Source organism: Atractosteus spatula, chromosome 5 (assembly GCF_055471065.1).
Source record: "Atractosteus spatula isolate fAtrSpa1 chromosome 5, fAtrSpa1.hap1, whole genome shotgun sequence".
Taxonomy (NCBI): Eukaryota; Metazoa; Chordata; class Actinopteri; order Semionotiformes; family Lepisosteidae; genus Atractosteus; species Atractosteus spatula.
Genome location: NC_142710.1, coordinates 48,246,833 through 48,268,389, shown reverse-complemented (window position 1 = coordinate 48,268,389; position 21,557 = coordinate 48,246,833). Strand labels below are relative to the sequence as shown.

At 37.4% G+C, this 21,557-nt stretch overlaps 1 protein-coding gene across 12 annotated transcripts in view; it reads left to right on the top strand.

Annotated features, from left to right (window-relative positions):
- magi1b (membrane associated guanylate kinase, WW and PDZ domain containing 1b) overlaps window positions 1-21,557 on the top strand; it is a 188,087-nt gene that overhangs the window by 110,469 nt on the left and 56,061 nt on the right. The window lies entirely within an intron of this gene.

Here is a 21,557-nt window from a genome sequence, read left to right as displayed (position 1 = left end):
TGTTGGGCTGTCATTGTGCTGGTTCCTTTTCTGGCACAGCTCCTCAGTGAGCCACACTTGGGCTCCGTGAGGGCTGTACCCCGTGCCTGTCGAAAAACAGGTTCACGAATATGAGGGAGCAGGGGGAGGCAGTGGTAAGCCCCGTGGGGTCGAAGAATTAACCTGAATTGAGAATATGTAGACTGGAAAATGCTGGAAATTACAGACCTTATTGTAGATTGTCTGGGGGGATTAACCCCTTCCCTGGACAGATGGTTTTATGGCGGTGATGTGTGAGGGACTCCAGCTCCCGTGCATGCCTGCTGCTAACATGCCGATAAGAAAGGGTTCCGCTGTGCAGTAAATCGATACAGTCTGAAGCCTTTCCCATACATGACAGAAAGAAACAATAATGAGGAAGCATGGCATCATTGCTCAGAGCGTGTTCAGAAACTGCACAAGCCCTTGACTAGCCTTGTCTCCAACTCTGCCTTTTTTAGCATTCCACTTCTTCCAAATCCCTTTTTCCTCATGTCAGCTGAAAAATCAGTTTCTGTGAGGCACCACTACTGTATATTGTTTATTTTTACAAAAAGAAACAAAAGGTCTTTCTTTTTTAAATTTAGAAGGTGAACTATCTTTATAGTGAAGTCAATGAGCATCTTTTGGTATTTATTTAAGACTATGTGATAAAATGTTCATGTTCCATTTAAATGATTTTCCTGTGTTGCTTCCCGTTACTCTCTGGTATCAATGCTTCAGCATTTACATTTTCATGATCATGCTGTCATGCAAAAGTTACGTAATGTAAATAGATGAGGGCAGTTGAACTCAATTGTTCAGCACTCCATGGGTTAAGAGTAGCAGATGTTAGAGAGCCAGCTTTTGTTAGACATTGTATTGTGGCTTTCCAGACTACCGACTGCAGATGATACAAGTTTTGCAAAGCTGTTGGACTTCCCTGGTTAACTCTTTTGTCTGCAGTAATTTAAAAATACAAGCTGGCTTCTTCATTTCACCACTTGAAGCATGTGTGCTACAGAATGCACAAAATGTGTACATAAAGCTCTAATACATGCATGCTTAAAAGCACAAGATTTAGGACAGTTGTTTTATGAAAATATTGTATTACAGTAGATCCAGTAGTCTTCCCTTGTAACACATGGTAATTGATTTCTGAGATAATGCATGCTGGCATACACACTTCACATTATATGTCATTACCCTGCAAGTTAATAAAGGCTATTTTCACATTCTTAAATAATACTTAAATACTTAAAATTAATATAGTAAAATTGTGGCATACTGTTTCTGTCAAGTCTATCCCTTTTCCATGTACAAAATAAACATTTAGTCTGCGGCACCTCTTATAAGACATTTAATGCTAGATTCAGATATCATAGTTTCATCCATCCATTATCAGTAAGCTGCTTATTCCTGGTGAGGGTCGTGGTTACCCAGCGCCTATTGGAGATGCAGAGGGTTTCGGCTAGATTGGACTACACCCTAGATGGGATTGCTTACACACAAGGACAATCTGAAGACACCAGTTATCCTAGACTGCGTATCTTTGGGAGGTGGGTGGAAACTGAAGCACTTGAAGAAAACCCACCCAAATGTAGTGAGAGCATGCAGCCTCCAATCTTGCATTGAGCACAGGAGCATAAAGCTGTGAGGCTGTGAAGCTCACCTACTGTCGTCATAGTGTCATGTGTACAGGAAAAGGTCACAGCCGGCCAGCAGACAATGTGAAAAGCAAAACAGTTTGCCTGCTGACTGCCAATATTTTAGATTTCTGAAAGCCGTGGTATCTAGTCCGCTGGCCCATATTGAGATCTTTTTCATATATTCTAAGGTGAATCAATGTTACATATTGCAAGCAGCACATTTTATGTTGCTGTTGCTTTTCAAAGATCTTGTCCTGGAAAAAACTGGTGTGAGTTTTCATAATGGAAAAGGAAGCTAATTGTTTTGTGCATTTTCAAAAAACAAACAAAATGGTGCCAAAACATGCCTCTTTTTTGTTTGGTAATGTTTTGGGGCAACATTTTAGTAGGTTTAAGGATGTAAATTAAGCATTCTATCTGCAGTCACCATATTCACTCCATGCACTGCACCTTTAAATTAACATGACATTTATCAAAGAGAAAGTTATGGAATCCTTTACCAACATGAGCAGAACCACAGTAGAATCTTAAATACACCCAGCCCTGCAGAAACTCGTATAGCTTTGCTGTTGCATTGTGTGTGCTAGAAATAGCAAGTCTTATTTGCCTGACATTATTGTTTTAAGATATTTTGTCTGCATAACGGCAGCCTCATTCTCAGTCTTTGCAGATAGCTGAATTTGCATAAAGTAAGGAGACAACTAAGAACTTTCCTTTCAGCACCAGGCCTCATCTCCTGTTAAACTGCAGCTGTGCTTTACCATGTTGAGTACTCAGTGAACAAGCAGACAGAATTGCACTGCATAGTCTGTGGATCACAATCATGAAATATTAAATCAAGCTTTGCAGATAACAGCTTCCCTTCTAACTTGAATTAAACACTTTCTGTAAAGAGGAAAAAGACAGAGACCATTTTCTTATACTCTTTATCCATTTCTGTTCAACCATTCAGTATTTGATCAAATAAAGTATTCTGCCAGCAGTTTATGTTGTTCTTCAAATTCACTGGCCATTATCTCTTTACGGGTCTTTGTATTGTAAAATCATGGGGTACCTAGCTGTGTTTATGCGAATCTTATTTTTATATATTTGTAGATTATTATAGGTTTTATTTTAGATTTCAATTAAGGCAATACAAAAAGTGTCAACATTGGACCAAATACTTTCCTGCCAAGTAGCATCCTGCCACGTTTTCTTCATATCTATATATTTTGAAATTGATCAATACTACATAATTGCATCGTTACACTTTGAAACCATCAACATTAAGTGTTCTTGCTTTCAGATGGGTATAATGGCTTAAACTGTATGACCTCTGAATAACCCATACCTTAAACAGCTGATCAGTAAACCTGTCTGTCCGTCTGGATAATGGTTTCCTTTTCATTATCTTACGGTGGTGGTTGTTCCAGTGCTTAATTTACCCTGTGTCAATGGCCTATAGCATCATTTGCAATATCGGCTCTGCCAGGCTTGGCATTCTCAATTGCCTCAAGCAATATTAACGTTTTAATACATACCAGAAGCATAAATTATTTAAGTATGTCTTCCACCATGAGTCAAACCTACTTATGATTTGTAAGAACAAGAATGGCTAGCACAAACCGTTCACAGATTTTAGTTTCGAAGAAGAGCATGCGGACATCTTGGCCATGATCTGTCAGTATTATACATTCTTTTGTGTCACACATGTATTGGCTGGCACATCTGAAGTTTATTTTCTGAAGTATTTCTGTTTAATTCTTGAAAACATCAAGTGAGCTTGCACAAAATGCAGATGGGTATGCTGCTGACAGCATTGCTATGAGAATTCTTAGTGGCATAAATGCAACCATGATTATAAGGAAGAATTCAAGAAGAAAGTAATCTATATACTGTACACCTGTCTAAATGTCTGCAGCATTGTGTTTTCCCCATCACAGAGTTCAATATTTACTCTGCAATTGTAAGCTCTGCTGATTCTGTGTTTTTAAAATCATGTCTTTAACCTCTAATCATGTTAATGATATATTTCAAATAAGGAAATCACATCTGATCTAGTTTCTCAAAGCTTTTTGGTGCTTTTCATTTTATGATCTTCTGATCTGGAATGTCTCACATCAACAACTCCTGTACAGTATTGGGAGATGAGCTCCTCCATACTTCCCAATGATTAAACCCTTCATCTTATGGCATGCTGCAAGCTCCACAGTGGTATTCAGGAGAGTTGATGCTGATTGGAAAAATGCTGCTTCTCTTGCAAGCTTGCAGAAAGTCTCAGGAGTCACTGTTTTACTGCAAGAGCCCTGATAAAGAATGAACCCTCCACCCCCTACTCTACTCCTCACAGTGCTTGACTGAATTGTATACTACTGCTTGGTGAATCCTGGTCATTGTCCACTAGTGACCTGACCCAGGGCTGGCACATTTACTAGTTTTACCACTCACGATATTTAAAAAAGGCCAGACAGGATGATAATCCTGTAAGAATAAAGACCATAAAGCAACTTATGCCAAAAACGTCTGTTATTACGATCCATATTGTAAGTCATTGGGATACTTTTTGGACAATAAGAAAATGGGGACTCCACCCTCAAACCAAAAACTCCAGTGTAAATAAACTTAAAAAATGAATTCCGCTTCCTATTCTGAAGATGTCCATGTGTAGCATGAAAGTAAAAGTTACCCACAAGTATTTTAGCACACTGTAACTGAAACCGAATGCTTCAGAGACACCACTTCCCTCTTACAAGTCTTTGTCTTTTGGAGCTGCAGTGTGCTTGAGAGCTTAATACAATGACCCCTTGTCAGAAATGGTAATTTTGTGTGTTTGATACCGCGGGCAGAGTTCTGGAAGCGGGCTCTGAACCGAGACCTCCGCGTGCGGCGCTAGCTCTAGTAAAGCTCAAAACGGCGCAGTGCCAGGCAATGTGTGTTAATTGTTTCTCCTCAGCCCGCATACACCTTTCCAGGGTGGGCAGCTGGGAGTGCTGGGCTGGAACACAGCACTTTCATAGTAAAGCTGGAGTTGACTTGATCCCTCACCCTGGGATAGCAAGTGTGTCAGACTTATCAGCAAGGTGTCACCGCAGGCCATTGTCGTCCTTTCTCGCCACACATACTGCCGCCTATCCGCACAGCCTCAGCCTTTGTAATTCATGGCCTCACATTTGTGTCCCTGGAACTTTGATTAATAACATCGACCAGTTGATATATTTTTTGCGCTTCTCATTTTCACATTTCCCTTAATGTACACCTACTGTTTTGCCTCCTTTGCATCAGACTATAATCTCAATGGGAAGGAGCACCTCAGTAAATGGCTTCTGTATTTTCTGTAATGTAGTTTTCTCTCCTTCCCGCGAAATATTACAACAGACAAGTTAAGTGTTCTAGTCTTTTCTTGGTAGAAAACCAGAACTCACAGGATGCGTCATATAAAATTAAACTGTCCCCAATTCAATTTGTAACTTGCCAAAATCTTTTCTTTTACACAATAAACAAGAGGTTCGTTTGTCTAGCTGCTGTGCCATTTTTTAATCTGTCTCTCTAAAGTTATCATTCCCAAATCGCTACAGTGACTTTAAAATCACTACAGGCTGTAAACTGGCCACCCACTGATGAAGAGTCTTTCCTGTTTTTGTTCAGGATGATGCTAGTAATTGTACATGAGATTGAGTAGAAAAAAAAACATAACACCGTACATTTTAAAAGCATACAGAAAAAAATAATAATTCTCAGACAAAAGACTTCTGTACTAATGTAAGCAAAAATCTAAAAATTTATGTTCTTTCTGAAACATATTAAAACATTTCAGCTTGTTTTTGTAAATATGGTTGAGAGTTAAGCCCTCCCACCCTTGTAAAATGCCCTTGTCGCAAGGTTTGAATGTAGGTCACAGCTGAAACTCAAACTATGACTCCAGGGACTTGTGACATCACTGTTCAGCTCTCTGTCTTTTAAGAATCTAGTGGAAATAAACTGATTTTCACATGTTACTATTTATAGTAGTTGGCGAGTTCATTGTGGAGCAAACCACAAGGTTATCTTTTAGCATTTTAGTTTCAAGTGTGACTTTCAACCTTTGTGGTTTGTGAAGCTGACATTTGGATGGTTTACCCATGATTTCAGGTCCATTTTTCATTTAAAAATACTACTAAATGCTGTTAGTTCAGGATGCTTCCCTTGATCCACAACTTAAACTGAGAGATCATTGGAGGAATAGATGACATAAAACACCACTTTAAAAATATTATAGTGGCCATTTATTTCAATACCTCATGTCCTATTTTCTTTATCTTCCCCGTATGGATTTTTATGGCATGTAATATTTCATTAGACAGCTGCATCCAAGGTAATTTGAATTCTGTCAGGTCTGTGTTTTTTTAAGACCTTGTTTATATTTTCATATGGACAGAGAGGTTCAGAAAAAGTAGGACAATAGGTTGCACTGTAGTACTTCATCATGAAATATTGCTTGCACACTTCATAGCTGAAGGGAGCAAGTAACTATTGAAAAGACAAGAATCCAAAAATAAAAACTGAACACAATGCATTATTTAAAGTCTTCTATTAGCTAGGCCTACTGCCCATTAAACCCTCAAAAGTCAATCTTTTGCATTAGTTATGGTACTTTATCTTTTGCAATCATCTTATATATGCAACACAAAAATGTGCTAAATGATATTAAAGAGAAGCACTGTTTCTCGTAGATGTGCATTTATAAAGAGCTTTTAATTAACTTTCTTTTCCGACCCTCTGTTGCTGTCTCCATATTAGAGTCTCAAAGACCGAAATGTTAACTAAGCCTTTCTGTGTGCAAAAAGTGATAGAATCAGATTCAAAAGCCAAAGCTTCCGTTTCTTGATTCCAATTGCTTCTTGAAAAAACTGCAGTTATGAAGGGGTTGCATTTACAGTTTTTCCGTGCCCTGTTATGTTACTGAGAAAAGTACAATATAATGTATTAGCAGCAAAAAAAACAGTGTTACATAAGCCTAGACAGTAGTCTATGGTGTGATTCGTCTTTACCTGTTTTGTTACCTCTGATGTTTTTTTCATGGAATTTTCTGTGAAATTATAAATATATGGATATATTAAAGTCATTATCCAATGCCCAAAATTGAGAATTTGGTCTGGGATGCGCACAGATTCATCTGGCTTTTTTTTCCCTCCCTACAAATTATTCATTTTGCTCACATAAAATATGTTGGAGCCGTTTTCCTACCTCGCAGGAAAGAAACACCAGCCATCATTTGCAAGTCAAACAAGGTAGTTTCTTAAATTATATATACATGGAGGTGACCTGTTTTTCTAGTTTTAGGGGCAGTGCGTTGTTTACATCACCTTTTGAAGGAATGGCATAGGGGCAACACATGGCGCTGCATCCCCGCCCACTTCCTGCTGTGAAATGCGAGTCTGCAACAGAATCAACACCTCATCCTTACAGTAGAACAAACATTGCACCATGGAAGGAACACAGGAAAGGATTATGCTTCCTGACAGAAGCGAGGAAATAAACACTAGTTTTTTGGAGGCGGGGGGTGGGGGGATGCTGGTGGAGGTGGAGTATGAGCATAAAAGCTGAGCAGTGATAAAATATTATTTGTATACTTTAGCTCTCTGTTGAAATAATTCATTTTCTTAAATGCTCAGCAGAGCCCCCACTGAATTTTTATGCACCCACCTCCGGTACCAGCATTCTCCTGAAGCCATAAAAAGTGGAAATTAATATGTGGGAACATATGATTTTCATAAAGCTTGCTGACGGGGAGGCAAAATGAAATGTATGCTCTGCAGGTCTGATCTGACAAATGGTCCAGCCCAGCGCTGGGGCTTCTGCAGTAGCATTTTGAATGAGCATCGCGAAGCCGGGGCCGGAGACGCTGATGTTGATTCAGTCTGATACGCTGCTGCTCTTTTTGGAATGGAGAAGCTGCTCTCTTGATGTGCGGCAGAGGAACAAACACACAACGGAATCCAGCAGACCCTGCAGGGTACATCGAGGACACTGTATCCTCGTTGTGCTACCGAGCAAAACGGTGTAGGGATTTCAGGAGTTTGACGAGGGCTGAAAGAGGGTGTGGGGCTTGAAAGAGGTTTTAAATGCCCATTAGATGATTGTTTTTCTTCCTGCTCAGAATCACTGCTCTGCCAGGGTGCTCTCTTCTCTACCATTTGGCTGTGGCCCCCAGTTGTTAGCAGACAGCAGCTGACGATTGATGTCGAAGCTGCGAGCAAACAGCTGCTGATTAGTGTTTCGTCTCTTAACCTTTGGAGCATTACAAGAATGTTTACGCACCTAGTCATGCTTAATAGCATTTGGTGCAGTCGTTACCCATGAACAATATAATTTGCATAGCTTTATACTGGTGTGGTGCTAAGTCTCCAGTATCTTCTTTTCTTAGAAAAATCAATATGGCTGATGGCACACAGAACTGCCCTTTCTCCTAAAATAATTAAGTAAGTGGCTGTAAAATGTGAGAAAAAGAGTCCAAAGTTATTTTCTACACAGGATGTTTTCCATTTCAGTGCTGTCAGGTTTAGCTCTTATTAATTTCACAGCCTAGTATCACATGTGAGCTAATTACTATGCAGATAAGAAAGTTCTGACAGCTGGGTTGTATAATTACTTCACATTTTACCTAACTGGGAATAGGAATTGTTACTAGAGACGCTCTCTAGGGACAAATAAGATGTCTTACGTAATGGCTTAGCTGAAAGCAGGAAATAGTTGTAATTTTGTTGTGCACATATTTCCTTAAAAAAACATCCATCTGTGATTTTAAACTGGAAAAATCCCCACTTTTGTAAATGTATAATCATTAATTATAATATGATATAATGTATAAATTCTATATTTAATGAATGTTATATAATATATACACCTATATGCTTATATTATATATTATATAAAATATATATTATATATATATTATACTTCCCCACAATGGGACAATGAGGATATCTCTACACTCTTCCAACCTGTACCAGTGGTTCAGCACTGATTGGAGGAGAGGCATGCCCTTCGTTGACAATACCATGAGCTTCCTGAAATTTACAAGTGTCGCCTAGAGCCAAGAGAGACCTGGCCATCAAATCCCAGCCTACCCTTGCTGTCACGCCACTGCTTGTGCACCGCTGCTTGGGAAACCTTATCCCCAGTCAGCTAGTGTGTTGGACCAGGCTCGAACCTGTGACACACATACTCAGCAGGCACTCAAGCGTCTGCCTGAGTCACTTGAGAGCACCCAAATTTTCTGATCACCAATATACTTAATCGCGATTTTCTCTTTAAAATTCAGCTATGCTATTTTATAAAAATAAGAATCACTTATTTTTGTTTTCAGGTGAATAAAGAGTCTTAAAAGAACATTTTAAACCACATTGAATACCAAAGTCATTTTGAGCAGTTGCATCTTTGGTTTTCACAGCTTTTTCCATCATGACTGGAGCATTCTGAGATGCTAAGAGAAGGAGGGAATGCAGCTATTTTGGAGATGAATGTTTTAAAGGTGCAATTTCAGACTAGTGAGAAAATAGTTGTGATGGTAACAATTGATCTTTGTATGCAACTTTTATTTTTGATATGTAGCATTGCATACTTTGTATATACATCAGACAAGAATAAAAGGCTATAGCCTATCCTGGGAAGGAACAGGGGGAAGACTTTATCCATCACAGTCCATCACAGGGCACACACATACTGTAGACAGGCATACCCCCCTCAGGTCCAGTTTTTTTCAGAAGCCAATTTACCTACCAGTATGTTTTTGGACTTTGCCAGAGCACCCAGCAATACACATAAAAATTAGGTGATTCAAACTCCACGTACAGTAGATAGCGACCCGGGAAATGAACCCAGGAGCTCAGCACTGTGAAGCAGCAATGCTACCCACTGTGCTGCCCTGGCTTATGTGCATTCATTAACTCATTGTATGTATACATAGTATGTATTTTAAAAAAACATTGTTTAGGAGAAATTTAAAAAAACAGAGATCTTAATCCTGTTTGATTTAATCCTTTCAGAGATGTCCACAGCAGCAGAACACAATATCAGCAAGCATTCCAAGTTTTGAATGTAGTGGTGTAAAAAAAATGTTTCTTTTTTGGCCCATAAAGGTGGTATAAATCTATCAACACTTATTTTATAGCCAATTTTAAAGTGCTGAATTGTATTCTGAAATATAACAAGGGCCAAACCCCTGGATTCACATTAAAAGCAATAAGACTTTTAATGATATCCTATTTTGATGCCATTTAACACTGCTGGAAAATAAGATTAGAAGTGGTTCTGAGGGCGTAATGCTGTTTTTTAAGGTTGACATGGAACAGCTTTTTGTTTTCTGGGGGAATGGGAAGGCTTGTGAATCAGATGTTGGCAGATACATGCCTCTACACCAGCAGGTGGTCAGGAGCTCTCAGGGGAGTGCAGCTCATGAGAACAGTGCACAGACTACAACTTGGTGCTACTTTGAAAAAGCAGCAGCTTTTTGATTGATTTATATGTTGCTGGCAAGGTCACAGGAAAGTGACTCACTAACAACAGAGTAAGATGTAGATATCTTCACTGTGTTCTCCTGATACAGCCACACAATGTTCTTGGTAAAACCAAGAAACTGTCCCAACCAGACAAGTACAAAAACCATGCTTTGGAAGCCAAAAAGTAAATCAAAGACTTAAGTTAGTATTTATTAGTTACTTCTTGTTTCTCATGTGTGTTTCAGTGTTCTCAGCTCTGACTGTGCTTTATTTCAAAAGATCTTTTGTTTGATCAAAAACTGTTTAGTGAAGAAAGTACTTCTGCTTGAATAATTTATGCATACGAATAAACTGTCTTCCACCTCATGCCAGGAGAGGTCAAATAATCAACTCACATTAAACATGTGCAGCAGGATTCTGGGCATATTCAAACCAAACACTTAATTGTGTGTTTAAATGACTTAATCATATTTTTGCTGGAGTACGGATCTTGACTGAAGTATAATCTGAAGGTACAAATGGCTCATGACAGTTAGGCTGTATTGGTAGCTTTGCTAAATATATATGACTGTTATGGGAGAGCAGTTTGTCAGCAGTGATTGCTCTGTTTCTGGAAAGTAACACTCAGGAAAGATTGAGTTTCCAACGCCTGTGGCTGAGTCATGTGTTCTCACAAGCGAAATAATAACCAGTGGCTGAAAGATTCTGAAAAGGTTATTGTTACCATACAGTATGTACCCACTTCTTCTCTGCTACTGTGTCATGGGTACCACTGAGGGAGATGGAGGATGTGTGAGGGGATTTTATATGGAGTGGAATATGTTTTCATTTTTCATTTTCTTTTATTTTGTTGAATAAAATATTTATTATTATAAAATACAACTTATTTCCTCAACATTTTATGTTTGGGGATTATAAAAAAAAACCAACAGAAATTAAACACAACAAAGTACTTTGTTTAGTTTGTTCTGTACTTTTTTTGTTTAGTGTGATAGTATCTGTTACTTACTGGGAGCACAGTATGAATGAAAGCTTTTTTGTGTTTAAATAATCCCCTTTGTCTATGTATTTTATACATTTAGAAAAAATTGCAGAATTTAAACATATTGATATTCCAAAAAATAGGGGAAAATACATATGCAGTAAAGATTACAGTTGAAAGGGGGTTTCAAGTTTGATTTTCAATTAAAAACATACTTAAGAGGCTGTTGTTACATTAAAAGCCTTTTATGAATATGATAAAAGGTGATTAAAGAATGCACTGCTATTCCAGAACTGGAGAGTTCACCAAAGTGGATGAGATACAGTTGTACAATACCAGAAGAAAAATCTATATAGAAAAATAAAGGTATCTGCAGTAAACTTTAAATGTCATCTTACAGATGGGTTAGGCACACTTTTATCTGAATTCCTAAAAATTAAGAAGTATTATTTTTTTTTTTCTAAGCAATAAATTGTTGAGTTATTTTGAAGATAATCATTTTGATTTTTGTAGAAGCTTTAACTGAAATATTTGTGAGTGTGTATTCTAGTTGCTCTAGCACTAAGATAATATTATGTAAAGAAATACATGCTTGAGACTATTTTTGGTAAATCCTATACAATTTTGTGCATGAAACATGCAAAATTGATTTTCAGACTGCCTAGTCTTGTTTCGCTCTTTGGTATTGTCATTAGCTTGCTTTTAGTCCAATTGCCTTCTCCTCTCCTTGTGTACATTGTCCTACACCAAGTAGAGCCGGAGTGAATCTAAATTTGCAGGTGCAGGGAAAATCATTCAAAATTACATCCCCAACACAGTATAATCCATTGTGAAAACATGATATAGAATATAAGAACTCATATTAGAAAGATATTTAATGTTTTTTTTGTCTATGACATAGGCATGAGAGGCGTAAGAAATCTAATCTTAGAACTGAAAGATGTAACGACGTTTAACCACGTTTTAAAGATGGTAGCAGTGTATTACATGAGAACTACAAACTTACATTCATATAATGTGCTGATGGTTGCGTCAGGTAAAACAAACTACTCTGCTACTAGTGGAAACTATGTGGAAATGCACTGAAATCTGCAGACAGAAAACAAATCTTTACACAGAGAGTTGTGGGAGTATTAAACAAGCCACAAGGACATGGTGTTGTAGCTAATACCCTGGCTTCTTTAAAGAAGAAGCTGAGATGCTCAAATTAGGAGAGCAGGCACTACTTCACATGCTGGATGAGAACTTCAGATCAGTTAGCTGCTACCATAGGGTTTAGATAGGGTACATGGTTTCCTCTCATTTGGAGCCTTTCTTATGTTCTTACTGTATGCACAAGTTTTCACAGTCATTGAAAGTATAAAAAAAAATAATTCAAGCAATTTTTTCCTGTTTCAGGTGACATACAAATAAATCTAGCGTGTCTAGTAGTGAATAAGGAGTTTCCAAACAGACATGCACATTTGTACATAGTTTCACCTAGGTGTTGTCTGGACATTTCTCCATTTGTCTAAAATCTGAACTCAAGATTTAATTGAATTGAAACACTACCGTATAACTTATTTTTCTTGTTCTATTGGAACAGACAATTTAATTTGGTGTTTGAACATAGCAATTGATGTCATTTAATCGGTTTGATTTGTAAAAAAAGGCAGAGTAGTAATCATTTTGTGTATAATTCAGTGAAGTTAAATAGCTGTCAGTTGACTTTTTTTTAATAGTTTTTTTTCCCTTTACCAAATATGTCATGATGTATGGTTTTGGTGATGGAACAACAGATGTTTCAAGTCAGCAATTATTTTACAAGATTTTCAAAAAATGTAAGCTTTTTATTGCTGTTTTTAGACAGTTGATATGTTTCCTGGAGAAAACTATCATGCTTTAATGATCATAATTTTTCAGTTCTTTTTTCACAAATGGGTGCTAATGATAAGCTGACTTGTTGCGCTCACTTTCAGGATGTATAATAAATAATAATTAAAATGACTTATCCATCTAGGAAATGTTGTGCACCATTGCCAAGTTCCAATTATTTTTTTTCATTGAAAGTAGGAAGCTACAGGGAGGCAGATCAGGTTGCTTTGGTGTGCAGGGTGCAAAAGAGCAGAAATATGCATTTCATTGCATAGTTTGCCTCGTCAGATTGAAACCACTTTATTTTTGACAGTTGTTTAATAGGAGGTCTCATATTCCAGCATTTAAACTTCGTAAAGTTTTAATGAAGTTCAGTGTTTTGTATTTGTGGAAAGTGACTCTGAAAGAGACAGGTTAATGTACAGTGGATATAAAAAGTCTACACACCCTTATTGAAATTGCAGGTTTTTGTGATGTAAAGCCAGAAATCAAGATAAATCATGTCAGACATTTTTCCATCTTTAATGTTGCCTTGCAACCAACAAAATTCAAGAGAAAAACAAATAGATTATTATCAGGAAAAATAATTGTAATTGAAAAACCTTCAACACCCTGGTTGCATAAGTGTGCACACCCTTTTATAATGGGGGCTGTATCTGTGTTCAGAGTTAATCAATCACTTTCAAAATCCTGTCCAAAGGTAAGTAGCATACACCTGCCATCAATGAAAGTGATGCTGATTAACCCCAAATAAAACTCAGCAGTTCCTGTAGGTTTTCCTTGAAACCTTCGTGGTTGCATCCTACTGGGATAGCCATGGTCCGCATGGAGCTGACAAAACATCTACGGGATCTTATTGTTGAAAGGTACCGATCGAGAGAGGGGTATAAAAGAATATCAAAGGCATTGGATGTACCATGCAGCACTGGTATTGATGATAATCAATAAGTGGAGAAACACAGGGACATTGCCAAGATCAGAACAACCCTCCAAAGTTGATGTCAGGACAAGGAGAAAACTTATCAGGGAGGCTACCAAGAGGCCTACAGCAACATTAAAGGAGCTGCAGAAATTTCTGGCAGGTACTGGTCACTCCTTGCATGTGACAACAATCCCGTATTCTGCACGTCTGGGCTATGGGGTAGGGTGGCAAGACGGAAGCCATTTCTCACAAAAAAGAACATCCAGGCCTGTCTACATTTTGCAAAAAAATACATTAAATCACCCCAAACCATGTGGGAAAATGTCTTATGGTCTGATGAGACAAAGGTTGAACTTTTTGGGCTTAATTCTAAAAGATGTTTGGCGCAAAGACAGCACAGCTCATCATCCAAAAAACACCATACCTACTGTGAAAGATTTTGGCGGTAGCATCATGCTTTGGGGCTGCTTCTCTTCAGAAGATAGATGGGATAATGACTAGTTCCAAATATCAAGGTATTTTGGCACAAAACCTGCTGGCCTCTGTCAGAAAGCTGAAGATGAAGAGGAATTTCACCTTCCAACATGATGACATCCATCCAACATCATGGCTTCAAAAAAGGAAGATCAAAGTCTTGGAATGGCCTAGTCAGAGCCCAGACCTCAATCCCATAGAAAACCTGTGGAATGACCTAATGAGGGCTGTGCACAGAAGATCCCCTTGCAATTTGACGAAAGCTTGAACATTTTTGCAAGGAAGAGTGGGATAAAATTGCAAAGTCCAGGTGTGCAAAGTTGATAGAGACTTATTCACAATGACTTACTGCTGCAATAAATGCAAAAGGTGCTTCCACAAGGTATTAGTTGGGAGGGACGTGTACACTTATGCAACCAGGGTGTTGTAGGTTTTTTTAATTTCAATTATTTTTTCTAATAATTATCTATTTGATTTTCTCTTGAATTTTATTGGTTGCAAGGTCACATTAAAGATGGAAAAATGTTAGACATGATTTATCTTGGTTTCTGGCTTTACATCACCAAAACCTGCAATTTCAATAAAGGTGTGTAGACTTTTTATATCCACTGTACATTACAAAGAGTACAATAGACAGCTTGTTCAGCAGCCTATCTGTCTGACATGAGGCTGTCAATCTGATTTACCTGCCTACTATTAAACAGGCCATTTTTGTTTCATGTGACCTTCACAGGCTAGACGTGCTAATTGCATTCTTAGAAGAGTGCTTGTGTTCAATATACGTGTTTACCATTTGTATTATTTTGTTGATATCATCACTGTGTTATTTCTTGCTCATTGCTCATTGTTAAGTAATATCTATATTATATAATTTTCTCCAGTTTCTGTGATGGTCTTAACATGGATAATGAGCTTGTGTTTCAGCAATTTTCTTCCTCCCTTCAGAATTTCTAAAATTCAGCTTTGAAAATTTTGCTCCAGTCCACTTAACAAAATGGGTTTCAAATTATAGAAATATTCAGTAATGATGAAATCTGTTCCTCTTAGTTCAGAGTCTTTTACAAGTACCTTGCTCTTTCTGTTCTCAAATGTACTATCCTAGTGTTCACATGTTGTTTGTGTTTAATGGTTGTGATTTCATACAACAAATGAAGAGCTCAAGTAAGACTTCTGTAATGCAGATTATCCGTGTGATATTTTGGAAGAAATATACACATAAGATTCTATTAAATTTGTTAGGGTATTGTGCTTGTTATTTCCATTAAGGCCAGGACCAGAAAAGCTGGCCATTGTTCTGCTAGTTAAAGAATATATTATAGAATATCAGAATTAATCTCTTTCCTAACATTAATTCTAACTAATTCTTTGTGTGGGTTGTGCATTAATGATCTCATTTGTTCGTCTAGTGCTTCGATTTGGCAATTACACAGTGTTTTATCTTGGCTTGGAAAAAGTGTGCAAGCCTGCATATCCTGTTTTTTTTTTGTCACCAAAGCTTTGTTTGTTATATTGAATCAACAAGTATACCAGATGGAATAAAACTCATTTAGCAATGTAACAAAAACAAACTACCTGCACTTAGCTTTCACGTGATGTATTGTATAGTATTGCTATAATTTATAAATGTTTTGGGTGGCTTGGTCCCAGACTGGAAAACCTTCCCTGTTGTGTTTGCATGCTTCTTCTCCAGTAGCTTCAGTTTCCTCTCACATTCCAAGGTCAAGGTGGCTGGGTTAATCTGTGTCTGTGTGTGTGCTTTGTATGGGCTAATCGGGTGTGGTCCTGTCTTGCACCCTGTGCTTTTATGCTAGAGGCTGGGCTCTAGGAATATTTCATTCCTAGACCAGATCTCTGATAATTAATGGATGGATGAAGATTTTTTTCCCTCTTTGTTAAACTTTCAGTCTTGTTTTCTGAGATTTGGTCAAGTGAAGAACACAAAAGTTAATTGAGTTATTATTTTGGAATTGATGTGTAATGCTAAATAGAAATAGTATGATTGTTAAATTATATAAACACAGAATTAGTTTTTGTGTATATCACATAAATTAACGCTTTCATATTTGTAAGTTCTTAAGTGATTAGGAAATACAAAACCTTTATAGAATTTCAAAATCTCCAATTCTCAGAATTTTGCTCGCTGAAATGTTGTTTCATAACGTGAGTCAACTAATTTGATTTCCAAAAATAGAAGTATTCTCTTCTAAGGTGACACATCTAACATTTTACCTACCATGACTCATAATGCAATGTTACTGTTTAAGCTTAAAAGCAAACTTAGGCTTTTAAGACTTCAAAATAATGTACATGTAAGAGGTTAGGCCCTCTTTTTTAATAGAAATGTTGTTATTGAAAAGTCAGCAATAAATGTTTCTCATGCTGGAATTTCATAGTGACTCAAATCAGAGTCTATTCTATAAAAGTGTTTTTCAGAGAACTTTTAATCTGTGATGAACTGAAGGCTTAAACTGTACCTTCTGTCATGCTGAATGACAAGTGGATTCACTCTGTAGGTGAATTTGATGAACAGTACAAGCAAATAATTTAAGCAAGTGGATGTTGGGAGGGGACTGGAGCACCAGGGATGATATTAACGACTAGATTTTGAGAAGTGAGACATGCAAAATGAATAGAACATATATCTTAAGACGAGATGCAATACAAAGCTCAGTTCTATTATCTGGATTTTCAATGTGTTTTAGAACATAATTTTGTTTTTGTAGCCTATAGACGTTAATGCAGAAGTTAATCTAAACTTAATGCAGATAGCAAACCAGGAATTAAACCCAGGGCTTCAGTGCTGCAAGGCAGAAATGCTAAACACTATGGCAGCCATTCCAGTGTCCACCTATCATAGTACCACACACTATTTGTTTGGGTTTAAAGATTGTACTTTGATACACAGGAAAGTGCATGGACAGCACTGTATTTGTTGAACGCAAAAAAAGGAAAACTGGAAAATGCTGATATCCTGTCTTCTGTATGGGTTATCAACATGATCAGTGATGTCAACGTATCTGTTCAAAAAGTGCTTCAAAGAAGAAGACACTGAACACACACCCAGTGTTAACAAAGTGCTAACAAAAGTCAATTGGAAATGCATACTCTGAATTCCGTTCCAATGTATTATTTTCAGTATTTAACCACAAATTTTTCCTTCACCAAAGTCCTTATCAGTTGAAGAGATTTAGCTCTTTGAGCCTGTTCAAATATGACAGTTCCCTTGAGACCAATAATCATGCTTATTGATCTTCTTTAGACTCTTTTGAAGGCTTTAATATCCTTCATCTGGCTTTTTTGTGTCCAAAGACTCACGGTGTTAAAGATGTTGTAATAATAGAGTTACAACTCTATTTACAACTAAAAAAAGAGTGTGCATCCTGATTTTATTAACATAACATCTATGAAATCATGTACAGCTTCTTCATTGATCAGTTCAGTTACTCATACCACAGGATGATCTGTAGCAAAGTTCATTTAGAGCTACTGTGATGGCACAATTGTCCATTTCCACTGACTGATCCACAGAAATTGCAGATGTTTATAAATGGAAGAGTTGGTTTTGGGAGTATGTTGTTTCCTGTGGTAGAAACCTGTGCCTGCCTCCTTTGGGCGTTGGTAAGGTTTATGCACCTACAGTGACCACATTATCTTGATGAGATTGAGGTCTACCACCCAGTGTTAATGAGAAGACTGTTGAGATGCTGCCTGCTCCACCACTGAGGGCTAGAGAAGACTTGGTCTAATGTTAATCAGGAACCTGCCAGGCCCATTTGCCTTAAGTGCCCCTGCCAGATGTTTGTGACCCTGCAGGGTGCCTCAGCACGCACAGACATCTTCCATCAGGACAAGGTCTCTGCCCACAGGGTGCAGTGGATTATAATGAATGCTTCTTTTGAGATACATACTACATGTGTGCTACATTTTCTAAGTATTTGGATTTTATTATTTTAGCTTTGAGATAAAAAGGAACTGTCTGTTTTCTGTTAGTTGAGCTTTGAACACAGGCTTTTTTATATTTTAAGGCCATGAAGCACATTTTCCAGTCATATCAAAGCGAGATACATGCACTGTGCATCTGCAAGAATATTTTGTCAGTTGCAGTTCCATTCATCTTCCATTGGTTATCGTAACGCACCATTGACTTCACATCTTTAGGCTAAGTGCATGGCTTTACAACATTTGGCAAAAAGGGGTATCCGTGCTTGTTGATAAAGTAGCACATTATCCGACTTGTCCAATCATAGGAATATAATGTCTGCTGAGGTTCTCCTAAATGATGTCAATGACCTGGATTCTAGGATAGTTAGAACACTATTCAAATTTTCAGATGATACCAAAATGGGAGGGTTCTCAAATACTACAAAAGCTGCAAATGAAATTTAATAAAAGATTCAACACTGGGGGAAAAAATGTTGTAGATGTTGTAGAGTTTTACATGCAGGTAGCAAAATGAACTGAAATGAAAACAAGCAAAATAAAAAATAAACATGGGAAATGCTGAGCTCAAAGAACCTTCTTATGAAAAAGACTCAGGTGTTTATGTTGACACATCATTTACATCTTCTATGTGGGTAAGCATTAAAAAGGCAATGTTACAATATATTAAAAGAGCAGAAATTACCACATTACTTACTCATTCAAAATTCTGTCTGCAATTTTGGTCAGTAAAATATATTGTTGCTCCAGGACCTCACATATAAGCTAATACATTCCAGGGCTTAAGGGAATGTCCTATAATGACAGGCTGAAGAAACCAAACCTTTATAGTATTAAACAGTGGAGACTACAAGGGGACTCAATACAAGTATTTATAATCCTCAAAGGCATTTGCAAAGTCAACCCAGAAGAGTTCTTGAGAATAAACAGTGTAACATGAACCAGAGGACACAAGGTGAATCTACGGGGGAGTGCATTTAAAACTAGAAACACAAAGCACTTTTTTAAACAAAACGTGACAAGAGTATGGAACAAGCTACCCAGCCATGTTGAATTCGAAACCCTGCCGCCTTTCAATGAGATCCTGATTAAATTCTTGGATCAATCAGATGCTAATTTCCAAACAGAGATAGGTGGACTGAATAGCATTTGTAACAAAACTTATATTCTTATAAGATACAATTATATTGGTTCTTATATATATATAATGTGACAAGACAACAAAAGCCTTGAAGTCACCATCCTTAACAACATATATACCCTTCAATCTTTTCAAACATTAGAAGTCGTGCGGAGCAATTGTCAGCTCCATGTTCCAAACTGGACGATTATTTTGTATCCTTGATAAACTATCCTTGAGTTAGGTACCTTCTCCCAGTTGCTCCTGTGTTTTACAGTCTTAATGTCGTGGATTCATTTTTTCAGAGCAAACTTCTCTAAATCAGGGATGTGGAGATGCAATCCTAAGAATATAAGTTCAGTTGCAAATGAGGAGGTCATTTGGCCCATCTTGGTTGTTAAGTGATCTAAAATTTAATCCGGGTACTTCTTGATGATGATACGCATTTAAGCTTCAACCACATGGGTGGAGTGCCTGTTCCAGACAGACACAGCTCTCGGTGTAAAGAAACTTCTGAACTTTCTCTGCTCTGTTTTAGACTAATTCACTTTTATTTTTCCTCTCTGACACCGTGACCTTGTTTTGCTACCTTGGGTTAACCCTAGTTTGTTTTTCTTAGCAGAGTCACATTATGTGGGATTATTCAGTAAGCAGCTGGTGTCTCACTGAAGGCTGCTAATTATTTGCTGAAGTCTAACAGTGTAAATATTGTCTTAAGGGAGTGTCATACTGTCCAATGCTATATCAATAATGAAGTTCCTACCCCTGAAATAAGGGACAGGCACCTGCAGTCCTCAAGAGGACAGGATCCTATAGTCTTCATTCTACGCTTGATGCAGAAGGCTGGTGAACATTTTAAGCCCATTGTTCTGCCTCATCTACATCAACAATTCATGTTCTGGTACAGTTTAACTGCAGATGATAGGAAAAAAGGGGGAGTTACAGGAAAAACAGAAGCAGTGAAAGCCTGACAAAATTATGGATTGGGCAGATGCTGGAAATTAATTTTCTGTTTGACCAGTACAAAGTGATCCACAGAGAAAATGGGGACTTGCATGATACAGATTTCATGGATGATTCCGAGCTGCAATAAACTATAATGGAAATTAATCTAGGTGTTTATATAAAGTCTGTGAAGTCCTCATCAAGACAATGAGGATAGCAATAAAAAAAGCAAACATAATTCTTGGATATATAGCAAAATAGCAAAAAGTGTGAATTTTCAAGCTTTATAATTTCACATAGTTAAATGTGAAATCCTAGGACATACAGTGACTAGTGACTCTAGTCCATTGTGGGGAGTCTAAACATTAATGTAATAGATCAATTAAATACTAATTCTGCAATTTCAGCAATTTTCTGCAACATCCCTCACGGGATCAATAAAGTATCTATCTACTAAACTGCTGGTGCCTATTTAAACTGTACACTATTAAATGACAAACATGAATTTGAATTTTGAAGTTGCAGGGAAAATGGTTGGTTAAAGACAATGAAACAAGCTGGAATTGATATAAGTTAAAAGGGAAAATACCACAGCATAATATGTATGTATATATTTAATTTTATAATTTATTTCTTAACACTTTGGTAAACTTTAGAAAGTATGAGCTGTTTGATGTTTGCCATTCTTTTGTACCGAGTTTCATTATTGGTTTGCTATCTTTCTGCGGTCCCTGTTTTCCAAGTGTATGATCAAGTAAACTCCCATACACTGCACCTCTGGGAAGCAGATTTTAATAAAAGCTTTAGAAAGAAGAAAAGTAAGATTAAATTGCATACAATGTCATTTTTGTAGTGTTTTTACATGAATTGCTGTAATAGCCAATGTGATAGGCCTTAAAGGCATATCTCAAAACTTCACATCTTAATTCTCCTGTCAAGAATGTGACCCTCAGTTGTTATGCTAGTGCTCTGTGTGCTGTATATCTGGATGAAAGGCACAATTGTATTCCTATCCAGCGTAACATCCGTACTTCAGGACTTATCCATGGCTAGAACTGAGCTGTCTAAGACTTCTACATTTGTATGCCATGCACTTTGTTTTTAGTGTCCTCTAAGAAAGCAAAGATAATATTTTTGGAGAGCCAATGTGAAGAAATCTTGGAAGTTGCCTACTTCAAATAACAATGCTATTTCTGAAAGAAGGTATCTCAATGTGATT